Source organism: Ambystoma mexicanum, chromosome 6p (genome assembly GCF_040938575.1).
Source record: "Ambystoma mexicanum isolate Mex_15411 chromosome 6p, UKY_AmexF1_1, whole genome shotgun sequence".
Classification (NCBI taxonomy): domain Eukaryota; kingdom Metazoa; phylum Chordata; class Amphibia; order Caudata; family Ambystomatidae; genus Ambystoma; species Ambystoma mexicanum.
In genome coordinates, this window is record NC_090935.1 from 740,882,679 (window position 1) to 740,906,919 (window position 24,241).

General features: G+C 43.4%; 1 long non-coding RNA gene across 1 annotated transcript in view; it reads right to left on the minus strand.

Moving 5' to 3' along the window:
• The window catches only part of LOC138511752 (uncharacterized), a 452,837-nt gene that overhangs the window by 216,321 nt on the left and 212,275 nt on the right, over positions 1 to 24,241 (minus strand). The window contains exons 4-6 of the long non-coding RNA XR_011280675.1: positions 5,586 to 5,668; positions 2,854 to 3,084; positions 2,272 to 2,459 (exon numbers count right to left, since the gene is read on the minus strand). This is a non-coding gene — a long non-coding RNA (uncharacterized lncRNA). The remainder of the gene's footprint in view (positions 1 to 2,271; positions 2,460 to 2,853; positions 3,085 to 5,585; positions 5,669 to 24,241) is intronic.

Below are 24,241 nucleotides of genomic sequence, written 5' to 3' on the forward strand. Positions count from 1 at the left end.
GTTTCATGATACACTACGATCATAAATCGGTTTAGATTCTCCAAAGCATTGGCTGTTCCTGTACAGTTATAGTGGACAAACTTTGGAATTTGCTCCCTGAGGAAATCTGCTGAATTAGAAACTTGACGATCTTCAGAAACAGATTAAAAACTGTCTTGTTCTATTCGCTTTGACGGCTTCTATTCTAGGGTGTTTCAGTCGCATGCTTAAATGCCTTTGGCCTGTAGCACCTTTCACGCTCTATTGCATTACATTACATAGTTGAAGGGAGGGTTAACTTTGGCTATTGTATTGGTATTGTATTGTATTGGTATGGAGTGAGTGTTTATACTTGAAGTTTCATGGTTGAATTTTTAGTGGCTTAGAGTGAGTGTTTGTGCCTTTATGTTGTTATTTCTACTGTTTCTAGATTGACATTTTCGTTAGAAAATGTTTTATTGAATAAAGTACAGTTAATACATTTTTTTTTAAAAGTTTATAAACATGTTTTAGATATATGGCTAAGTCAATGTCTGAAACAGCTGCAGCATGGATCGCTGGTACACTATATCTCTCTCAAAGTCTTAACTATAGCAGGGTGTACTACTATAAAAGTATATACAGCGACTTAAAGACTGCATTGGGGTCTAACATCTAAACAATACATGTGAATAGTGTGCGGCATGTATGAGTCATTGAGACATACCTCGGCATTTTGCTGCGGGCACTGGTAAAGATGGCCATAACAACCTGTGTGATGATCACGTTTCAAGCACTCCTTTACCAAAGTAGCCTTTAGGCCTTGAACCGGCATCTCCTTCCACAGTCACATTTTTGCATCGCTGTCTCAACGTTTAACTGCTCCCCTACAAATTGAAATGTAATGTAAAGGGTCTTATATGGAGCCCTTCAGCCATTTATGGTGGCTTCTCTGCACATGGCTCTGTGATAAAAGAAGGGGTGGGTGTCATTAGTGTGATAGAAGGTGATGGGAAACCTATAGTGTTGATGGTGCAGATCAGACGTATGTGTGTCCTGAGCGCCTATATGCTTTGTATGGGTTTGGCAGAAACATCTGAGAGATGTTATCTGAAGGGGAAAGCCCAAGATCTGATAGACTACAGTACTTTGGGTCTCTTAGCTGCTGATGTGGGGGAGTGTGAAAGAGCTGAAAGGGAGACCTGAGATTTAGCGAGATTAGTATTCATGTGCTAACGACCAGGAATGTGGTGGCTGTATTGGGAGATTTCTGTGTAGTGTATGGTGGCAGGTTATATAAGAGATGAGTTAAGCAGGGGGGAGATGGGAGTAGGCCTGCCAAGAAAAGACAACCAGGTGTCCTCCTTGCACTCTTAACACTTGCAGATAGATCCGATTTCCCCTTCTCATATTGCCACTGTCAATTCCAGGCAGCCAAGTATGCTATAAAAAACATTCAGCTTCTTAAAGGCTCTACCGGGGTGGAACCTGTGACATATTTGTTTAATAGTGTGCAGTATGTACGAGTCATTGAGACATATGTGCGCAGCATCTTGTTGCTAGTACTGGTAACGGTGGCTGTAACAATCGTAATTATCACGTTTCAAGCACTCCTTTACCACAGCAGCCATTACACCTTGAAAAGAAATCTCCTCCGACAGTCACATTTTCTTCCATTACTTTTTCAACTTGTTTTATCTTCTGCAAATTGTAATATAGAGTAAACTGTTCTTGCATAACACACCTATCTATCTATCTATCTATCTATCTATCTATCTATCTATCTATCTATATATCTATCTGTCTGTCAGTCTGTCTGTCTGTCTATCTCTCTTTCAAAGACACATTAACCTCTCTATGAAAAAACGGTCTGTGATTTGGGAGATGAGGTTAGGCGGTAGTCCTGATAATCCACTCATAAACTGCATGCTATGGGAGCCAAGAACTAATAATTCTTGTCTCTCAAAGGCCTATTGGAAATATGAGGATACCAGGCATCCATTTTACATTCTTTAATATGTTGGTTGCCAGGCTGAGGGCCACCTCAAACCTCACTCTAATTTACCCTAGTGCTTTTCTCAGTAACCAGCTGGGACATTTGATCATCTGGGTATCACCCATTTGGACAGCGAAATAGTCTAGTCTTGTCAGGTGTTCATCAGAGGATTTGGAAAGGCACCAGAATCCCTGCTTGTTTCCCCTAGAGATCTACCCCCGTGTCTTTCACAAGCCTCACATTCCTTTCACACAGTCCAGACAGCCAGAGGCTAAAGTGAAATCCCACCCCCCTCGCCCCCACTGGTTACCACTCACCTGGTGATGAGGGCGCTTCTTAACATCAGTTGCAGGATGATGCTGCAGTCTAGTAGGGTGTTCTTCATGAAGGAATGAGAGGCAGGAAGGTGGACTGTGGATTCCTCAAAGTACACCCACGAAGCTGGGTGCCCCATCCCTTGGCTCAAAGGGGGTGCGGCAGCTGCGGGAAGTTGAAGGGAAGCAGGCTGACAGTGAAAGAAAGGTTATTTGTGGGGCAGGATGATCAATCCAATAACATTGTAATATAAAATGGAGCATCCTTGTACACGTCCTGACTTTGAACATAGGTGTGTTCGGTGTGTTTTGAGCAGTACTGAAAATAGAGGCTCACAGCTGTCAGAGACACAATATTGTGTTCTGTTTGCACCGCTTTGTAAATATTTCCTTGAAGAATAAATAAGAAACCAACACACTGCTAACTTTTACAATTTAGATTTGAAATATTGATGTCCTTAATAATTAATTGTAATTGGCTAGATAATCTACGTATGTTGTTTTTAGGGAGGTGTCTACATTATTTGATGATGATTCAAAACAGTACAGCATTAGTTCATCCATTCATAACCTCATGATGCATACTTGCCCTTCCAACAGTGGGTTGCCGCCTTCATTGTCCAGGGTGTCCACTATCATCCTCCAATCGAAATCACTGCATGATCATTTCTTCTAGCCCGTCCGTACCCCCGCGGATGCTGCTATTGGTCTCATCCTCTTTCACAAAATCCATGTAGAATCGTGCTTGGAGGACCTCCCACTGAAAATCCTGATCCACAGCATTTAGAAACAGCCTCTTTGCTGGTTAAAGACGTCCTTGACCCAAAAACAAATGTAACTGGAATTATGAGTGGTCAACGGTTGGTATTGTTTAACAACACTTATCACCCTGCCATAAGCATCCTTCACAATCACTAATGAGCTTTGCAGTTGATGGCAAGCATTCACTGTCAATTTATTCTGGGATCTCTGTTCTTTTACAAGTTATTTTGAAGTGATCAGCGGACATGTTTGATCAGTTTAGAAATAAACGCATGCATGGGGAAGACCACGCATCACCTCCCACACATAGCAGGCACATGTCCCAAGTGCAGGCTGCTGACTGGTTTCGCGACCTGCCAGGGCATGCCTGTTGGCACAGCAGTTGTTCAGACCAGTTGTGACTGCTTGGTCATGCCAGAACGCACAGTAGCTGTTTATAGCAGTGGTGACTTCCCAATTAGATTTGGCCCACATACTGTGCCCTGATGGGTTGGGGCATAGACGATAAATTGCATGTCTTAGAGTAATAAAACGACCTTTCTAAAAACAATTAACAATCAAATAAAATATTACATTTAAAAAGTAATTGCAAATTAAAATGTTAAAAATGGAATTTAAAAATGTTATAAAAAAACTCAAAAAGCCATTAAAAAAAACGATATGTAAATATATATTAAAAAAAGAACTGCATCAGCATCAGACTCACCCCTACGTTCTTACAGTTCAGAAAAATACTCAAGACCCACCTCTTCAAGGAGCCTCTCCTCCTCAGCACCTAGGCCATCAGATCACCCGGTGCCACCTTACTCGCTAGACGTCTTCTGCCCGTCTGCTCCCCGCCATCCTGTACAACTGTACATCTCCTATGTGCCCCTATCATCCTACCCCCTGTTGTATATCTGTTCAGTTATTACCTCTGAAAAGCGCTCTGTTATGCATCTGTAATGTTGTATACCTCTGTAATTCGCTCGGTTGCATAGCTGTATTGTAATGCGCTCTGTTGCTTCTCAAAGCTAGGTCCACGCTCAATAAATACAATAATAATAATAATAATATGAAGAAGAAATTGGGGGTACACCACGACATAGTGTTAGCCCACTGTGGAGCACCTATCAGCATCTGTCACGAAAAAAGGTGTCCCTATGTACCAGTTGCTTAGGTCTAGCTCTGGAGGTTCTGTAAGTGGCTTTGCACATTTGTGAATTATTTTTGGGTGTGGTCCTGAGCCTACTTCCTATTTTGTATTATGCATGCCCGGGAACTCCCCAGAGTAAGGAAGGGTATTACAGTTTAAAACATACATGGGTGGCATAATTAAAACCAATAATTAGCATATTTAAAAATCATAGGGCCTCATTACGAGTAGGGCGGTAATTCCTTACCGCCCTACTACGAGTCCCCTTAGCGGGTCCCTCCTTTAACGCCTGGTCTGACCAGGCGTTATGGACGGGACCCGTTAAGGGAAATGAGAGCCAATAACGGTACCGCAATTTGCGGTACTATTATTAGCGCCTTCCCCATTCCCATTCAGCCCTATGGCGCTCAAATGGGAATGGGGAATGGTTTGGTGAATGGGGACATACCGGTCCCGCCAAGGTTGGACTGGACCGGTAAGTCCCCATCTCACCAAACCGGACACGGTACCGTTATTGGTGGTAGTCAGGGCGCAAATAGCACCATGACTACCACCAACCTCATAATGAGGACCATAGTCTCAATCTCTTTGAAGAAATTCCTCAAAGATACAGTTAACGATAACTGATAGACATTCGGAAAAAGAATCCAGAAATGTTCTGTTTTGAAACGTCACTGAATAATCTACAAATGTCCGTAAAGAACAATATTCAAGATTTACTAACCCAATACAATTATTAAGTGCATCAAAGTTTCAAAAATGTTTTCCTCCAATCATATATGACATTTCATCGATGTACTCTTATTTTTACTTCTATGAATTAGCACTTCTTGTGTTCCTTACAAGTTCAATCTAAAAAGCATAAATAATCATCTCATGTTTTTATCCAGAAATGGTCTGACATAATGTTGAGTTTGTCTGTAACCAGGGAAAGGCTCTAAACAGTGCCTATATAGACAGCTACCCTGCAAGTAAAGTGAATTCCTTTGCCAGTAACAGGTTGTGGCCTTTATTTTCATTTGCTTTCTTAATTTACCAAGCTCCAGTCAACTTTCCATGGAATATCATCCAAAAATATGTCTGCCAGCAAATTCACACATTTTTGTAAAATTGCCCATATCAGGGGCTTTCTTAAATATGCTAAAGAAACCAGATCTCATATATTGGATCGGAGCACACAAGCAAAGTCTCAGTGCTGGCCTCCACAAATTGCCTTCTGATACATCATAGTAACCCAGAGATACATCAAACCTCCATTCTGCATCGAATACAATATGAGGTGTTATCTTTTGCTTGTATGCAAACACCAGGGCAGAAAGTGAGAAATCCCAAACTCATTATCAAATCCTCTCAATGCTCGCATAATAGGTTCAACATTGCAAAAAATTCCTTTCATTCATTTAAAATCTTTCTCACTTACAATTAATAATCCCAGATACATGATTGCAGTTACACTTCCAAAAGTCTGCCATCTAGGTTCCTGACACAGTGTTCTTCATGTTCCTAGAAGAAAAACACATACTCTTGGATTTGGAATAGTTCAATTCAAGTTATTTATTCGTAGCATTCTCTTTCACCACCTACTTACGTGTGGTGTACTAATATGGTGTCATCAGCATAAAACGACAAACCAATATGCATTTTGCCAATTTACAGCGGCCGCCGTGTATAAATTGAACAGCTGAGGAGCCAAGACATATCCATGTTTGAGACCTTGTCTCACTGATCTAGTAATGCTTCACCTGCTGTTCAATCTAACACACAGGGGGGTTTATTGGTAATCAGTGTGTTAAGGAAGCCCGAGTCAATTCTCCAACCCTCCAGTTTCTTACATAGCCTTCCATGATCTACTCTGTCAAAAGCTGCCGAGTTGTCTAGAAAGGCCACATAGAGGGGGGGAGTTTGAGACCTCTAAGCACGACGACTCAATAAATGTGACACAGATCCATTATACACCACGGATAGACCTTTAGTAAGGTCTATTTGCATCAGTGAAAGTAGATTATTTTCATCTATCCAGGATGTCAAACCGTTCAGCATAGCAGAAGCAAATACTTTAGTCTGAGATTTTACTCAGAGCCAATCACCTGCAATTTCTAGGATCTTCTTTAGGACCATCCTTGTGAAACCAAGATTAAACATGATTTTGACATAGATGACGAAATACCAAAGGCATTAATCGCCTGTTTAAATAATCTATACAAGATAAACGGCCATAGTGTCAATCTGTGATCGTTCCCCTTCTCTAACCAGGGTTAATGGTGACGGCCTGCTGTGTTTTTCTATATGCGTTCAGTAGCTCAGTCCAGTATGAACAGGTGCAGAGAGTTCTGTAAAGTGTTTCTGCTTAACATGCAGTTAGGGACAGTGGTCGAAGTGAGCGGGAGTGGTTGAGTGCAGTGCTCCTCTACTTTTTTAAATTAAGTTTTACTGTTCCTATACTTTTATTTTAAAAGAAACCGTCCCGGAATGATTGCACTGCACTAAATGTTCCCTTAAATAGCAGGTAGCATGCGTTTAGGGGTTTGTATTGTGTGTGGGAGGGGGCGTGGTGATGGGGTTTGTGGGGAGTGGGTGCAGCCCAGCATGGCTGAGACATAGTTCCACTACTTCTTTTCGTACAGTTCAACCACTGGTTAGGGACATGGGGCCTCATTCCGACTTGGGCAGTAAGGGATACCGGGCATCGGTAAGGAGACCGGTGCCAGTAAACCCTTACTGCCCAATTCCGAGGTCCCTTAGCGGGAACCGTAAAGGAGTTGTGGTTTGACAACACGTCCTTTACGGGTCCTGCTAAGGGACCAGGGCGCTAATTACGAGCCTGCTATTTGCGGGCCCGTAATTAGCGCCTTCCCCATTCCCATTGAGCCCTATGGGAATGGGGAATGGTTGGTTGAATGGGGATTTACCGGGTCTTCCAGGGACAAATGACCTGGTAAATCCCCATTCAGCCACATCGGACCCGGTATTTGAGGCAGCCATGGCGCTAATAGCGCCATGGCTGCCTCCAATCTCAGAATGAGGTCCAAAGTCTGCTGCCAAAGCCTGCTTGCAATTAGCTAATTGGAATGCACAACACACGGCTAGCAGGTGACAGCTGGATTCAACAGTCTGAGACCAGTGCTCATTTTTCCACCTGACAACAGTGCTACTTCTGCCACCAACTCCCTCCAGATCACGGCCCCTCCTGCAGCTCAGAAAGTTGGTGGGGGGGGGTCGAGGCAGCAGAGGAAAGAGAGCTCAACTACCTTGCATAAAGAATCCCGGTCCAGTTCATTGATTCTACCCTGGGCAGATGGCTGTTCATATCCAGATTTTAAGAAAGACATTTACCGGAGTTTATGTTCTGGCACAGCCAGGACACAACTTTATTGCCTTAAAATGGGTGAAAAGTCAATTTGTAAAGAGAATGTCACGCAGCCCCTTTTCTAGGGGTGGGCAAGCTAGGTGACGGCCCAGGGCACAGTTGGGATGAGAGGAACAGCAGGCGGCCTGTTAATCTCCCTACTGGTAGTGTTGGCTCCCTTAACATTTTAACAGCACTGCCCAGACATTGGGCACCGACAGAGGAAGGGAACAAAATCCTGCCATATCCATCTTCCTCCCTTGACATAACCAAATCTCTGCTCAGAGGTTTTTTAAGAACATGCCCACCGCCTAAATTAGCATCTCTTTGTGAAACTAAACATTCATAAATGTTGGTCGTTCATGTTGGACTGAAAAGGTTGTTTTTTTGTTTTTGCTTAATCAAAAGGACCCAGTGGGGGCAGGAGTGGGGGGATACAAGTAAATGACCAAAGGAAAACGTAAAATAAGAAGGGGAGAAATCGGCATTCATTTATGGTATTTTAGCAGATAAGTGTGCTATTTTTTTTATTTATGGTGTGTTTTAGGGCAATGCAATTAGTAACTCCATGTCGTCTGAACACCACTGGCGTTCCTTTTGGAAATTATTGTTTTCTGGCTGTTAATACAGTTGAAACAAAAGACTACAATTGCCAGAATGCATTGATCTTTTAAGGGAAATCCCAGGACTGGAAACAGGTGGTGAGGCAACGTGGAGTCACCTTACCAAGCTGTGCTCATTCCTGGGAGGCTAAAACAGTTTGAATAAGTATGGAAAAAAGCAATGTTTGCCCACATTGTTTGTTGGTGCCCTTAAACGTTTTAGCAAATGAGTCAGAATTTGGGCAAATTGAAGGTTTGAAGGCTGAGGGGATTGCATTTAAGGAGATTACTTCCATTGTTTGAATATGTGTGAGTGTGTGTGTATTTTATTTACTGTTAAACCATGTATGTGCAAAGGTATTAAACAATTACTGTAGCAACAACAACAAAGCCAATATTTTTGAGATGTGTAAAGTGTAAAGGTGTTCTTTCTTGCTACTTTATTTTTTATTTATTGTGTGATTTAGTTCAATCAAACTTTACACACATAGTGAACAATTCATCAGAGAGTAACAAACAGATAAATCAAAGAAATATCATACAGAAGTAAAAGCAGCTTGAAGAAATGTAGCACATTGATTAGCAATCTATCATTTGTAAAGGTGTTCTATTTTGCTACTGTAGGTGACATTACATGTCCATGTACCTTCACGATTTGCTTAGCGCTAACATTGCATGTTGAAGTTAACATCATTTTATAGGCTTTTCCAGGATATGTTAACATTAAACCTATTACAGGTATTTCCCTCATACATTAAGGAAGTCACATCATTGCCAGGTAATCACAAAAATGTGCCAGCTTTTTCCATTGGACAACAGCAACTAGCACAATTTACTAGACATTTCAATAAGTTGGTATTGTACATGCAACAGATGATCATAATTGGGGGATTTGTATAGAGCTTCATGTAGATGTACCACTTCTAAGCTTTGTATTTATCAGTGGTATTATTACCCACTGATGGTACTCGATTTTCTTTTTTCAAACAGTTGTTTTTTATTTAGTTCGATCAACAAACTTTTACAACTTTTTTTAAAAGAAAGAAAAGTAATAAGTAATATTTACAGTAGAATGTTACATATGGTTAGTTAATGCTATTCTTACATTGTACAATTGATTGATACGTATAATTTCTGTTTCACTCTGTAGTAACTTAAAAATATATAAAAAAGAACTTTTACTTAAAGTAATATAATACTATAGTTTCAATTTTGAAGGAAGACTCAATGGTATTGATGGTACTCGATTTATTGCCCTCAGAATGAAGAAGAGCCTAGTTGGTGCCTCCATGGTTTCAAACGTGTTGCATGGTATTGTGCCATTTCCACAGCCAGCAAGTTGCACATGAGATATCCATCGGGGATGCAACTATTTGCCAGAACTTAACATTATATGACAAGGAACTCATCCAGTTAGGTAGCTAGTACCATCATATGCATGAATACTCATGCCATTTTCCAGATATTGCTGTCCTTTACTCAGACACTCTCATCATGTACCAGGTTTTCCCATTAAATCTTGATGCACACACAACATTTGGCCAGTATTGTTATAGTCTGTCTAGGTAGACAGATCATATGGAAACATGACTGCTTTACATCACAGTCTTTCTACTTCCCTGGTCTTCCCCTATAGTACAGTGAAGTGGTTCAATGCATTCGTTATAACCTAACCTTGTTAAAATAGCTTCTTCTTTTTCACCACGCCTTACGCTTTCCATTTATTTGAGAACTATTGGCTCTTGTTACACTTCTCTACCATCAGTACTTTTCAAAGCTTTCTTTCAGCAATGGTAGAACATTCCACACTGAGCTACAATGTGAACAGATATCGTAAATCATTAGGGGTCCATCAATTTTTTATCCGACTGTTGGCAACCAAAATATCACTTCACAACTCTCTGGGGATGACTTTCTTAAAAGCAAAAATAAGTGTTTTCGAACTGAACTCCATGGACATTTCCTAATAGAATACCTGAAAGTCATATAATCCCCAATTGCTAAGTGGTTCGTAACAAACCATGTTTGTTTCAGATAGACCAAGACTAGCTGAGATCTGATGGTTTTAACCATCACAACTGCCCAACGCACAAATCTTAAAATTCAACAAGTGCCAGATGAATCTGAGAAGAAAATCTTGGATAATTCAGTCATTAGGAATGCATGTGAAAAATGAGCAGACATCAATAATGAATTTGAGGATTTTAGAGCGTCCACCATCAGAAAATAAACTAAAAACTGGAAAAACATATCTGTGATTTCAATGCTGAAATCATCTACCCTTATCTATCGGATAACTACTTGGAAAATCGTAACTGGAACAGAGACACGTTATACGACCAACAAAGGACACAACTATCAAAGATGGAAATGGTTTACGTTTTCTGACACATCCACCAGCGACTCTGTCCCAGAGGACACCCTAAACAAAAGAGGAGCCCCACATAAATTAATTACTTTTTTTTAAGGCACAGGGAATCAGAGAGGCGGGCACAGAGACATTCAATATGCAGAATCCCCCAGCCAGGGCTCGACAGGCATTTTCAGACATGCAGGAGGGTTTACCAACATTAATGGCACAACAAATAGAAGAAGTAGTATTGAATCTTTGCAATCATGACTTGACCATAAATGAACGTTCTGTTCTTTAGAAGAATTTCCTTTATATTCCCACCAACCCTACTGACTGGTTTACTATTGTGATGTTATGTTATGTTACTTGGCATTTATATAGCGCCTTATGTATCATTGGTATGACCTCAAAGCACTGGTAGGTTGAACGCCCTCGGGAACCGCAGTTCAAGTCAGTAGACAGAGAGAATGTGGTATGGTGCGTGGGCGCACCGGATATGTGTGCAGCTGGGGTGGTTGTTGCATGATAGCTGCTTCATAGCGGTAGGTGTGGTGCTGAGGAAATCAGTTGGATGTGTTCAGTCTGGAGGGTGGTCACACAGACGGAGTTCTGGATGCGTTAGGCCTGAGGAGACGCCTAAGCTAGCCGGAATGTGCTCAGCTAGTTGTGTTTTATTAGTATGATGAGGTGTTCATGGGGTCCTGTTAGTATGACCAAATATGACCAAGTATATTGAAACATAAAGTAAGACTCAACGTTTTTTTCAGGGATGAACAAGATCATATGGATATGAATGGCACGTGCATGCGGCCTACATTGACCGCTACACCCCAAGAGAACTCACTACCTAGTGAAATCATTACTTTTGAGAAAAGTGTGCTCAATGATCTCTCCTCCCTTTCTTGCAGAACTCTGAATGTCTAATGTCTCTGAAAAGGCTCAGTATGAACAGTGACCTGATAATTAAACCAGCTGATAAAGGAGGGGGGATTTCTGTCACGGACAGAGAACAGTACGAGAAGATGGTTTTCAAACTTTTTAACGATGACAAAAACTACATGGTTCTTAATCATAATCCACTATAAGAAATTAAACAAATATGATATGATATGGCACAAGTGTTTCAAAGTGCGATGAGGCAAGGGAGGGGGAACAGAGAGAAGACAGAGACAACGATTTTAGGCCAGGTGACATTGAGATCGCGCAAGTGCAGGGGAGGGGGGAAAGGGAAAGTGCGGGTAGGGGGAGCGGCAGTGCAATACATAGGATCAACAGTAACAAATAAATACAATATATTAAAACAGTAGGTAAAAGTACAGCCAGCTAGTGGCAAGTACAGGGGTAAGTGCAGACATCAGGTGTCAAGAGCTGGTGGAGACTGTAGGGATACAGAATCAACCCCCAAGTGCAAGGGTTGCCTGGGAGGCAGTGCAGGTATGCAGCTTACAGGGAAGGGGACTTGGGCCTGAGATCAGAGGGTAGCCTGGTGACCAGTGCAGTTTCAGTCAGGAGTTCAGCAGGGTAGAGGAGGAGAGAAAGCAGAAGCAAGAGGAAGGTCTTGAGGTGCTTGAGGTGCTTCCGGAGATGGCTCTCCTCAAGTTTCAGGGAGGCAGAGAGGCTGTTCCAGAGGGAGGCCCCAGCCGAAGAAAGAGATGTACCACCAACTCGTTGCTTGGAGAAGCGACTGACCCTGAGGGAGTTGGAGGTGGATGAGTGAAGAGCTCTGGAAGGAAGATAATTAGGAAGAGAGAGTTTGAGGTATTGAGGTCCCAGGCCCCAGAAGGACAGTGCAGAGGGTTTTGAACTTAATCCTCGCAGCCACTGTGAGCCAGTGCAGAGATTTCAGACCTGGAGAGATACGATGCCTGGACTTGAGGCGAAGGACAAGTCTTGCAGTCCTGTTCTGGATGAGTTGCAGAGGGCGGAGAGTAGAAGCAGGCAGATTTAGAAAGAGGCTGTTGCAGTAGTCCCGCCTAGAGAGAACCAGAGCTCCGGAGACAGAAAGTGTGGAAAAGAGGAGCGAGACTGAAGGGGCAAAGGGAGTGCATTCCAATGTTTAAGGGCCATTAAGTAAAAGGAATGAAAGCAAGACATGGAGGACGTAGACTGTAAGTATTAAAGGGTCTTGATATATAAGGGAGTAGAAGGAAATTAAAGAGGAAAGATGTCGGGGCACGCCATGGAGGCATTTGGAGACAAGACAGAGATAAGAAGAATGCGTAGGTCAAAGAAGAGAATCTGGAGTGAAACAAGTGCAGGAGAGATAGTCAAGCGAGGATAAAGAAAATAGAAGACATATAGATGGGGGGCTGGGGGCCAGAAAGGATTTTAATAGCATTAAAGGAAAGGAAGGGTCGTAACTTCCGAATATTTAAAAGCTGTAGGAGGCCGAGAACTGCATGCTCCCAATGCCCCCACAAGAGTTGGTGACTGATAATGATGCCAGTACAAAATCTGATGACAGGCAGTGACACAGTAAGAAAGTGACAGAATAGCTGCTCCAAAATGCCAGTCCAGCCAATTAATAACACATACTATGCTTGCTTTATCAAGATGCCCAGAATATAGTCATGTCACAGTAAGAAAGGGCTAAACTGGATGCCCCAAAATGCCAGTCTGAGTCTAGCTATGTAATATTTGCCTTCTCAATGCCCACAAACAAATTCCGTGCCTGCCAAGCACCTTTGGCACGCACATATACATGCACACAGAATTCATACCCTTTCACCATGGACAGCATCAAGGCTTTTCAACCTTTTCAAATGAAAGAGGCCTCCAGCCTCAGGGGTTGCCCTCAGCACCTGCCCCCATGTTGCCAGTTTGCACTCAGCAGTATTGTAACACAGCAATATATCAATTTCTCTGTATTTTCGCTCTGGGGGCTTAAAATGTGCACTTTGCAGCGCTCGCATTACACACTGTTTTTTCTCTTCCCACAGGATACATACATTTATCACCACATCACCTTCTAACACTTGTTCCTCCACATCAGCCACTTGCTGACAAAGAAGGGTTTAGAGCTCCTCAATGGGCATGTTGTGTTTAAGCTCCTCGCTAGCTGGCTGCCTCCTGATAATAGGTGGCTATTGACCTTATCTTTGTTGCCATTGCAATGTGTGCACCCCACGCGTGCCTCAGACTGTTTTCGCTCTAAGCAGGGGGCCCCCAACCATCATGTTGAAAATGGGCTCCCACGCCTCTTCAGCCAGGACTGTCATTCACCCAGTGACACAACAACATAACATTCACAAACTTCATTCCACCCAGAATATACAAGCAATGCATTATTTATCATTCATTCAGATACAAAAGTCAACACACATATGCTTGCGCACACACACACACACACACACACACACACACACACACACACACTCACTTGCACACGCATGCACTCAGCACCTCCATTGACATGCACTGTGTGCACACATTCATATGTACATTACATACACAATAACACATGCAAACAGTGCTGCAACGGCCATTGAGCAGACCAGGCATTATCCCCCTGGGCATCTGACCCCCGAAATTGCGGGCTATTATGTTGACTTGACCTGACAGAACTACAAACCCATGGCAGGACAGGACCTAACAAACAGTGCTTGGGGGGGAGCTGCACTTTTAACATGGCCTGGCAATTAGTAATACTTTTACGCATTTCATTGTTTGCACCTGAATGTGTATACATACATTTTTAGGCAACTGACATCATGATGGGTGACTTGGTACTTGCACGTCAGGGGAATAAGCAGGGCATGGGAGACAGAAGACAGCTCATTCTCACAGCGGTTCTTAAGTGTGTGTTTCTGACACGGAGAGTCAACAGTTTTTAACATAGAAAAAGCCACTCGTGAAAATGCGGCTAAGACAACATACCGACAATATGTGTGAGAAAATGGACAAATGCTTGAAGGGATTAACCAATGAGCTTGGCCATATGATGTTTGATAGTGCTATTGTGCAGCTGTGAAAACATTGCATGCTCTTTGGGTCTTAGGTGTCTCTGGTCCCTGGGCAAGGAAGCACAGCAGATATAGCCCCTAGCTGCATCCTGAGTGGTAGACACACACTGTTTCCTGCAGGTAGAAGGGGCCTCTGGATATCTTGAATGTATAGGAAGAGTGCGGTTGGTATTTCATTTGTGAAACTCTTTTCCTACTTAGCCAAGAATAAAGTACAATTTTGTTATTTTCGGATGCACAGATTGTTTAGGTAATACATCTTTAAGCCGTACATTTCATTGAACGATGACGTACTAGAATGGCAAGTGGCCCAATGCTGCCGATTGAAGACATTTCCCCATTTGTAAAATCAGCATGTACATTTCTGTACTGAGCCATGTGCGGCATCCCAGCCCCAGCTAGGTTTGCGCTGTCCAATTACTTTACTGATGCAATGGTCACAATGTGGCCCCCAGCCTTGCCCCGCCAAATTATGGGAGGGACAAAAAGGCATACAAAAAAAAAATTGTCTTCCCGTCCCCTCCTATAATTATGTCCATGCTATACACAAGCATTCCCCAGGATGGGGCACTTGATTGCAATGTCTCTCCAGAAGTGACACAACACACCTCTGCCTGAATTTATAGTGGAAATCATGGCCATTGCCCTGGAGAAAAGTTACTCCTAATTTGACGATCAATTTATCTTACAAATTTGTGGCACCGCCATAAGAGCTATCTTTGCACTCAGCTTGGTCATTCTATATATGGCTCAATTCGAGTATCATTTGATCTTTTCTGATACTAATACCTTCTGGACCAACATAGGAATGTGGAAGAGATACATAGATGACATTCTCTTAATCTGGCATGGAGAAATCCCTACTTCGGATCATTTTCACAATTGGCTCAGTCAATGCAACAAGAATATTAAATTCTCTTATACCTTACTATAAAGAATGTTGACTGGGAAGCTGGCCTACACCCTGTTCAGAAAACTACAGACAAGAATACCTTATTACTCTATACGATCTACCACCCTCATAGCAGAATGGACATCTCCTCCTAGGCAATACCTAAGGATTTGTAGGAACTGCACCTCCCTTGATGACCTCACACAAAATGCAGAAATATTAGATACTCGCTTGATAGCTAGGAGCTTCCCGTGAAAACTAGTGAACCACTTGTGTGGAAGAGCCAGATATAGCCCTAGGAAGGCTCTCATCACACCCAGAGCTAAATCACAGGACACAAACAGAATGACATGTGCTATGAGGTTGAGTCCACTCTCCACATGACGATGTACCATTGTTTTCACTACAAAGATCTAGAAATCTGAGGGGCACCCTGATCCACTGCCAATACAGTAAAAGCACCAAACCATCTACCATTTTGTACATGGGATTTCTTGTGGGCCATTATCCCAGTGAAACTGTTAGGTATTACATTCACCAAAAAATCAGAATGCATTCTCAACATAGACAGAGAGTGGGTCCTAGAAAAAATGATCAATTGCAAGAGTTGCAAAGTAGGGTAGTGTATTGAATGTCCCTGCAAAAAGAATAATGTGGGACAGCCCATCAGAGCCATTGACACACGGGTCTCTGAACATAGATCCAGATTAAGGTGCAAAACCCCTAATGCACCATTAGAACAACACTATATTGTGAGGTAAAAAGACAGCCCCAGTGTGAAAGAGATGTGGAGGCCATGCTGGGCCCCTGTTGTGTGAATGAAACTGGCTAACGTGCAGTTCCATTGAAATATAAAAGCCAGTACAAAACATTGTTTTACGATGTAAGGCCTGGTGAATGAACAACAATTGGTCTATTGCAACTTCAGTAAAATAGAAAGATACCGAGTTGAAGGAGACTGTGCCTTAGAACTGTATTATTGTAACTGTTTCCAATGGAGGCAAACAAAAAGACACACATGGTGCAGATGCTGACTTTGTGTAAAATGGGGAAAGGCACCCTTTGGCAGATTCAACACTGCAGAAGTACACATGTGAAAATATTCTTTCAAAGGGTAGGCATGAGAAAAATACCAAAGAGGAATGATGCCTGATATTTAAGAAATAAAGTCAAGTGATAGATTGTTGTTATCAGGAATAGAGAGACATTTTCATCATATCAAATGACAGCCTGTAAAGAGAAAGGCCTATTTAGTTTTTGTAGCAGTGCACACTGGTGTCCTATGTTAACTATGTCCTATTTGTGTGCATTAGATTAATAATGAATCTACCTCTGTTTTAATATAGTAGAAACAAAAGATTGCATTTTAAACCTCATGCCTAGATATAATGCTAAAATGTTACATGTAAGCACATCCTGTCAATTTAAAGCTGTATTTTATGAAGTATGGATGCAGCTGGCGTTTTCCCCACTGAACTGAAAGGTCTGTGCCTTTGAAAATGTGAACTCAAGACCTTTGGCTGGTCCCCCCAGGAGAAGCAGGCCTGGTTTACATTTATAAATACAAAGCATATAAAGAGAAGTAGATCACAAAAGTGGGATTTACAAATAACACAGCCTTCAGGAATGACCTTTAAGGTCAAGTCTCCCCATTGTGCATTAGCAACAAACAAACCATTTTGATGCCAAGGAGGTGAGAGCATGAGCACATGTGCCAACAAGATGTCCTGATCAGGTCTTAGAAGGGAAATGAAACCTAGGATTTGGAGGGAGCTATGTGAAACTGAGGGACCCATGTGACGCCTTCCCAATGATTAACATTGGGCCACCTTTTCTTTAATTAAAAGAGAGTCGTGTGTCCCAGTGAGCTCACCCCGGACTAAAGGGGATAAAAAGCACATTGGGAGCATGTAAAAACAAATTATGTGTGATGGATACAACTTGAGTTTGTTTGTTTGTTTATTATTTGCATGGTGCACCCGACCCAAGGGTATCTGTGCGCCTTTTCATGGTGAGTAATAGGAAAACTTTCAACTTAGTTACAGCATTTACATAGTAATGTTAACATAGGAAGTACAGTAGACACATATGCAGAAATGAGATACAATTATACAAAAAGGAAATAAGAAACTTCATAATCATCTTGTGGGTAATATAGACAGAGGGGTAGTCTAGTTTCTAGTGTGTTCAGATATTTACAGGACTAGTGAGGGCTATGGGAGTCATTGGAGATAAGCCAGTTTATGATATTGTGCCTGAATGTATAGAAGGGTTTGTGATAACTGTAGACTATTGATCTAAATATGCCTTAATACGAAATCTGCAGAATCCACTAACCTGGACAGGTGACAGCAGTGAGAAGAAATTGAGAGTCCCCCTGAGAATCCTACTGCCCTCCGTCCGGAGAACCAGGAACGGAGGGAAGCAAAACCCCCAGGGAAACCCTCTGGGGTAAAAAACCCTGGTCGATGTAGGAGAAGACCTGGCACAGAGTGTAGTCGCTTCAGAGGCTTTGTGTCAGGAATCTAGGTGATATCTCAGATCCAGTGATGGGTGTATGAAGCAGCAGTCTCCCGAAAGACTCCTCAGATATGTTTCTAATAGGAGAGAAAATGCGTTACTTCTACATAGAAACTCGGAGTAGGAGAAAGTGAAACCCTGGAAACCACCCACCTGTATAACATAAAGGAAGGCTGTCTGTCTGCACGGTGGTGGATCCGATTTGTTTCTGCAAAGGGAAAATATGTGAGTATGATGCCAGGGGCTACTAAGTAAGAGATGTCAAGAAGTACTGAGAATGGAACCTACGTAGCCTGCGCCGGAGTTAAAGGTAAACAGGAAATCTGCCTGGATGAGTCGAATATCAGAGCTGGACTCGGTTGTCTGGGATGTGGTAAGGACTCTACGGGAAGAATAGGATTAGTAGCAGACCTGATAGAGGAGTAATGAAATGACAGAACCGGATGAAGATCCCCTTACTGAAGTCTTCGAAAGGTGAGTCTTGGCAAAGAGAAACGCCGGAAAGGTAGTCTGTTCCAGAAATGGGGGCGTTTCTATGAAATGCGTAATGGTAGTTCTTAGCGGGAGAGCGGGAGAAACTCCGGGAATAAACGAACCTAGATTCAAGGAAGAGATTAGTCAAGATTAGAATTTGGTAAAGGGAAGGCTCCTAGGAATGGAAATTTATGGAGCGTCCTGCTGTAGAGTAGCGACACGTCGGACAGCGGAACCGCTGTCACTATATGTTGTCACGTGACCATCTGTCGGCATCCATTCTGTGCGTGAGAATCCAGCGTCAATAGCTGAAATGAAGCAGGTACAAACAGAGGCCATTTTAGGAGAGGTCAGGAATAGAGAATGACATACTCTGCTGTGATGCCACAAAGACCAACAGCGGTAATGGGATGTAACAGTATGCCCCCCTTGTAGAGGCGCACAAACCAGTTTACCAGGATGAAACCAATAGAAACGGCGGATCAATCTGGGACCATGAACCTCTGAAGCAGGCTCCCAAGACCTTTCAGCAGGTGAGTAACCTTTCCAGTCAATCAAAAACTGCAAACTACCCCTGTAATAGCAGGAATCGCAAATGCCTGCCACCTCAAACTCGGGACCCAAAGAAGTAACAACAGGAGGTGGACGGGCTGAGCGTGTCCTCTGGAAGCGATCGGGCACGTCCAACTTGATCTGGGACAGGAGGAAAACCGGGTGGATCTGGGACCATGACAAGGGAAGACAAAGACGTACCACAACCTCGGCCACTAAACTGAGGATCTGGAATGGGCCAAAGAACCTTGGAGACAGTTTGGATGGAACTAGGTGACGAGGAAGAAAACGAGAAGCCAACCAAACTTTATTTCCCACAACCAGATTCGGAGCTGGCCTTCTCTGAATATCAGCGTAGTGCTTGGCCTGATCTTGAGCTGCCTGTAAGGCTAAATGTGCCGAACGGTGACCCGTCTGAATGTCAGAGAGGAGAGTATCCACTCCGGGACATTGAGTAGAAACAGGAGCAATTGTTGGAATAAATGAAGGATGATAACCGTAGGTACAATGAAAGGGGCTAGTCTTTAGAGCAGAATGATGTGCATTGTTGTAAGCCAACTCAGCCAGAGATAACAGTTCAATCCAATTATCCTGAGAGGAAGAGACGAAGCAGCGAAGATAAGTTTCCAATGTCTGATTTAATCGCTCAGTCTGGCCATTGGTCTGAGGATGATAACCTGACCTTAATCCTCTCTGAATGCCCAGTCGGTCACAAACCTTCTGCCAGAAACACGAGGTGTATTGAGGACCTCTGTCGGAGACAATAGTCGAGGGTAGACCATGGCGAGCAAAGATCTCAGAGATGAAGATTTGGGACATCTGATCTCCATTAGGAAGCTTGACCAAAGGGGTGAAGTGAGCCAATTTGGTAAAATAATCAATGGTAACCATAATGAGCTATGACCCTCAGATGGAGGAAGATCAACAATAAAATCTGTGGAACTATGTTGCTACGTTTTATCAGGGATTGGCATCTGAGAAAGTAGTCCCAGAGGAGCTTGTCTTGGGTTTTTGGATTGAAGACAAATAGCACAAGCCGAAACATACTCTTTAACATCGGACAGAAGAGAAGGCCACCAGAAGTGTCATTTAATTAGCTCCAAAGTAATATGAATTCCTCGATGAACTGCCGCTCGGGAATTGTGACACATTCTAAGTGCTTCCTTCTGAAGATCTTCAGTTGGTATGAAAACCTGCTGTCCATGAAAGAAAACTCCTTTCTCCTGTATAAGTTGGTGAACAGGAGCTAGGTCCTCACAGGACTGTTGATGTTCTGCAGTAACCTGAGGAATCTTAAGTAGAAAGTCAGAAATGACAAAGATAAAACGGGCTCTAGGAAATAGCCTTTCGAAACAAAACGCGGGAGTAGAAGGTTCTTTGCGTGAAAGAGCGTCAGCCCCGAGATTTTGTCTTCCAGGAAGAAAGGTATATACATAATTCTGTAAGGCAAAAAGAAATGTGCCCAGCGAGCTTAACGACTATTGGAAGTTTGAGCGTATTGCAAGACTTTGAGGTTTTGAAGGTCCGTCCTAACAATAACCGGGTGAGGTGAACCCAATGGTATGTGTCTCCATTCTTCAAAAGAACGTTTTATGTCTAGGAGTTCTTTCTCTAGGATGGAGTAGTTGATTTCAGATGCAGTGAAAGTCTTAGCAAGATACGCTACGGGAGATTCCCTTCCAGGACTAGTTTCCTGTAACAGAACAGCCCCAAGTGCATGATGAGAGGCATCCGTCTCCAAAATGAAAGGCTTGTGTTGATCAGGTGAAACCAGAATGGGAGCAGACGTAAATAGGTTCTTCATTTTCTCGAAGGCTTCCTGTGCTGAATGGTCCCAGGAAAATTGCACACCCTTTTTCAGTAGTCGAGTAATAGGAAAAAGTAATTCTGAGAAACTAGGAATTAATTTACGATAGAAATTGGCAAACCCAATGAATCGTTGTATTTCCTTGATGTTAGACAGATTCGGCCATTCTAATACTGCTGAAACCATCCTTGGATCTATGGAGACTCGATGAACAGAGAGAACGAACCCAAGATAAGTGACTTTGGATTGGTGGAATTTGCACTTTTCAACCTTACAGAATAGCTGATTAGCTTGTAGTCTATTAAACACTAATGAGACGTGTCGTATGTGTTCAGTTAAATTCGAAGAAAAGATCAATATGTCATCCAAGTAAATGACAACATAGTGCAACAACACATCTGCGATCCATAAAACGTTGGAATATTGCTGGAGCATTGGAGAGGCCAAAGGGCATTACGCGGTATTCAAAATGTCCAAAGGGCGTACGGAAGGCCGTCTTCCATCCAATCCCTGGAGCAATCCAGATAAGATGATAAGAGCCTCGAAGATCTAATTTGGTATAGATGGTAGCTCCGCGCACAGCCTCCAAGATGTCTGGAATCACAGGCATTGGGTATTTATCAGCCAGTTATCTTGTTTTATTTTTAACTTTTATTTATTTAGCTTGGCAGCACAGGCATAGGCGAACAACATACAAGGTAAGTGCAGTACAGTAACAATTTGGGTAATACAGGTATAAAGAGTCAGCTTACAGTTTGGTTACACACTTGATAAGTATATGCAGAGTGGGCGTGAGGCTGGGGAAACAGCAGCTCAGGAGGGGGAACTGGGACGAGAGGGGTAAGAGCTGGGGATGTGGTTTCTGATGCAGCATTCATAGTGGACATATAGGATCGAAATTTGAGCCAAACATCTCTGGGTCTTGAGTGAGTGGGCTGCAGTAGGGACCAGGATTCTTCGGTGTCTGAAGCCCAAGTGACTGCCTGAGCCACTGTGCATGAGTGGGTGGTGCGGGTCGAAGCCAACAGAGTAGAATGGATCGTACTGCGAGCAACATACAGAGGCCGGCCAGTTTTTTGGAGTCTCGACGAAGTTCGGGGAAGTCATGGAAGAGACATCTCATTGGGGATGTGCTGATGGGATGCTCAAGGATAGTTGAAATGGTAGAGCATACCAGGTTCCAAAACTGGGTGAGGAGGGGACAGGACCAGGTCATGTGAATGTAGTCAGAGGTATCATAGCCACATCTGGGGCATCTTGGGGAGTGGTCATTAAGCATGCAATGAAGTCTGCTCGGGGTATAGTGGTATCTATGAAGTACCTTAACCTGAATTAGTTTGAAGCGGGAATTGAAAGATACCCTGTGTATGCGTATGCACATATGAGCCCAGCGTTCGTCGGTCACCTCCAACCCGAGGTCATCCTCCCATGCGCGTTTCAGTTTAGTGAATGTTGGGGGGGATCTGGTTAGAACCATGGTGTAGAGTCTGGATACTTTACCACTCGTGGGTTTGGGGGAAGTTAATTCCGCAACTGCGGGATCATCCGGTGGTATCGCGGGGAACGTGGGATAATTGTGTTTAAGGATTTTCCAGAGAGACGAGTACTGAAGCCATATAGACGGTCTCCGTCTCAGGGACAGTGGAAGGTCTGGCCATTCGATGAAGTTGCCCTGCTCGAAGAGGTCTCGGAGCAGCTCATATCCTGCCTCGGTCTAACGGCGTACAATGAGTGGTGGTACATATGGGACCCCTGGGAGGAAGTTCCAGAGCGGGAGGTTACCGTGGAATGGGTGGACGGTTCCAAGTAATTTCCATGCTTTTGTTAGGGCCAGGGACGTGCAGGCCACCAGGTCAAGTGAGTCCGGCACTGACGGGGTAGGCTGAACAACTAGGGAACGTGTGTCCCGGTTGCTAACTGCTAGTTTTTCAAGTCTGACGTGTGGAGGGAGGTGTAATGTGTTGAACCAGTGTGACGTGAATTGGAGTTGTGCAACCAGCCAGTATTTGAAGAAGTCAGGAGCACTGAAGCCGCCACCCTCCATTGGGGTGGACAAGGTCCCGAGTTTAAGACGGACCACACCCGAGTGCCACAAAAAGGTGTTAATCGTGCGAGTCAACGTTCGGAAGAATCCTTCGCCTGGCCATGAAGGGATGTTGGTGAACCTGTAAAAGCCACAGGTATCTTGGTGAGACCCCTGTAGTCGATACAAGGACTCGGTTATCAGCCCATTCTGCAGATTAGATTGAAAATAGTCCTTCAGAAACTCCTTCTCTCGTTGAGAAAGCATATACATGCGCCCAAAAGGTATGGGTTGATCTGGTATGACAATCATCTCTTCGATGAGGAGGGAGTCTTGAGAACTGGGGATTGGAGAATAATGTAGAATATTTGGAGTAGCAATCCGGAATCTGACTAACATTACTAACTGTTGTGACAGTTGTAGGATGAGAAATGCTAGGAGATACTTGTACACCCACGGACTGATGGGACAGGCAGTGGCAAACACAATATTCGGAACCCAGAAAAAGGGTACCTGCCGACCAATTGATATAAAGGTTGTGTAAATGTCATGACCCTTGCCTCTGGCCCTCACTGGCAAGTCAGCCTTCCAGTTAGGGCCAGGTCAAAGGCCTTAAAACCTCATCCAAGACGCTCTTGGAGTCAGTCCTGGCGCCTTTGGCGCCAGGCTCATAACCATCATGAAGACCAACATTAGAATGGGACTATTTACTTGGGATTAGTTAACTTGGGGGGGTTCAGCCAACATGGAGGCACACACATAGCTCAGTTACAAGGAACTGAGCTATGCGGTCTAGTCTTTTGGGTGTGGCAGGCCTGGGACTACTTTACCTGGACAAGTTTTGGTGTGGCAGGCCTGGGACTATTTTACCTTGACTATTTTACCTGAGATTATTTAAACCGCACCCAAACAGCAGAACATTCTTTGCGTTATTCTGCTGTGGGCAGCGTAAACTCACCGTGTCCAGTTCTTTGATGCCAGTTTACCTGAAACCAAGGACCTGCAGAGAGAGAAAGAACACTACGAAACTTACATGGAACAGTATCCTGTCTTTAATCCATCGCTGACTTCAGTTCCACTCACCTGAAGGTACGAACTCCAGCATCCGGCACCACATGCATCCTGGAATACCATAACCTGGAAAGAGGAGAAAGAAAGACAGCATTAGTAAGCGTTTACTCACGTTTCCTCCCAAATGGAGAAAGCCACACAATTCTTACCTGGTTAGTCATCTCCTGGTCAGTATCATTGCTGGAACATTACGGCGCTCAGCAAAGAACATCACAACTTGCAAGGAGAGAAAAGACAAAGGTTAGCAATATAAAAGGCGAAACTGCGCCGCACATCGCGCATTACACACCGGACAGCATCGCGCACAACGTGCTTTCGCCTACCGGCCCATGCTCATCTTCAAACTGCATGACAACACCAAAATACCTTTCCATACTTAAAAGGAAAGAAGAAAGACATTATTATTCGAACTAAGAGGAACATAAGAACTGCATATAAAGACTGTAAAGCAGCAAACCTATGGAGTCACAGCAG